The sequence below is a fragment of the Otolemur garnettii genome, unplaced genomic scaffold, assembly GCF_000181295.1.
Source record: "Otolemur garnettii isolate 467f Iridium unplaced genomic scaffold, OtoGar3 scaffold00133, whole genome shotgun sequence".
Taxonomy (NCBI): Eukaryota; Metazoa; Chordata; class Mammalia; order Primates; family Galagidae; genus Otolemur; species Otolemur garnettii.
In genome coordinates this window covers 1,165,760-1,167,410 of record NW_003852528.1, presented here as the reverse complement: position 1 = coordinate 1,167,410, position 1,651 = coordinate 1,165,760, and the positions used below count along the sequence as shown (strand labels likewise).

Here is a 1,651-nt window from a genome sequence, read left to right as displayed (position 1 = left end):
ATCACTGTATCATTTACACAAAGCTGACGCACAGGCATCTCATCTGGTCTCTCTAAAAGTAATTTCAAACACTATAACAGTGCTGACTCTGTGTGGGCACGTTCTAAGTGCCTCAAATAGAACAACTCTCAATCTTCACAGTGTAGGGGCTGTTGATATTGTTATTTCCATTTTACAGATGAGGGAATGGGTACAAAAGAGGTGAAGGAGGTCAGATGGCATACAGGGGGTGCCAGGCACTGTAGCAACAGCCTGTGCGCTTACTATTCAATGTTACTAACCCTGTTTGCAAGGCCAGGAAATAGGAGAAATAGGAGCAGAGCTGGGGAGTGTTGGGGGCAGGCAGGGATGATGGTCTGGAGGTGGAATGGAGGGAAGGAGGCCCCTTGACCTGTCCCCACAGCCAGGGGCAGGAGCCTCTGAGGGAGAGGAGCTTCTACTGAGAGGGCTTCAGGGCAGAGCCAGGCCCACCTTACAGCCAGAAAGCACAAGGATCATTCAGGGAAAAATATGACAAACTGGATAATATTGGAAGAATTATGTTTTATCATGTGTAAATAATTGGGGGAGAATTCCCACTTTCCAATATTTAGATTTATCACATATTTACATTGTATAGCTGCCTATTCAAGTCTTTCCCTGCTACACTCCTCCCCAATTGTAGAAGAACTGCCAAGCTGTAGAAATAATGATCTGGTCTTTTTCACCTTGGAGTCCTCTCTACCCACAATCCCCCTGACTTCAAAATCTGTACATCTCCAGGCCATATGCTTAAGCCTGGAAACTTTTTAACAATTTTAAGCAGTTACATGGATAAAATACTTCTTTCTCTTTACCAGATGCGTTTAACTTGCAATAGTTTCACATCTGTTATTCCATCACACAATAATCCTTTGAGGTGTCCCGAGCAGGTGTCATCACCCAGATTTGCCAGTTGAGGAAGTGTGGGCATGAGGAGGCCAAGAGGCTTCCCAAGATGGGCTGCCTCAGAAGAGAGGTTCGATTTTAAACTTACGCCAACTTTTACCATTACAAACCTCCTTGCCTTACCCAAGAGAAATAAAACCACATGTCCACACAAAACCTTGTGCGGGAATGCTCATAGCATCATTACTTACAATAGCAAAAAAAAAAAAAAAAACCCAAGAATAACCTAAGTGCCCATCAGCTGATAAATGGGTAAACAAAATGTGGCCTATCCATCCAATGGAAAATTATTTGGCAATCAAAAGAAACCAAGTACTGATCGATTCATGCTGCAACTCGGATCAACTTTGAAAATACTGTGCTAAGTGAAAAGAGGCAGTCAGAAGGGGCCCCCTGTGGGGTGACTGCATCTGCGTGAAATGTCCGCAGTAGGCAAATAGAGACGGAAATTAGGTTAGTGGTTGCCCAGGGCTGGGAGGAACGAGGCAGAGAGCAGGGGCTTGGCGGTACGAGTCTCCTTTGGAGTGATGGAAATGTTTTGGAATTAGATAGTGGTGGTCATGGTTCTACAATTATGAATGTACTAAAAATTACTGCATTATACACTTGAAAAGAGTGAATTTGATGCTGTGTGAATTATATCTCAATAATGCTTTTATTAAAATTTGCCTCGCCAGTCTTACCGTATCTCTTGTCTTCCTGGGCACTGGCTCAGGCGAGGCTG

At 44.0% G+C, this 1,651-nt stretch overlaps 1 protein-coding gene across 1 annotated transcript in view; it reads left to right on the top strand.

Annotated features, from left to right (window-relative positions):
* The window catches only part of IQCA1 (IQ motif containing with AAA domain 1), a 165,179-nt gene that overhangs the window by 531 nt on the left and 162,997 nt on the right, over positions 1 to 1,651 (top strand). The window lies entirely within an intron of this gene.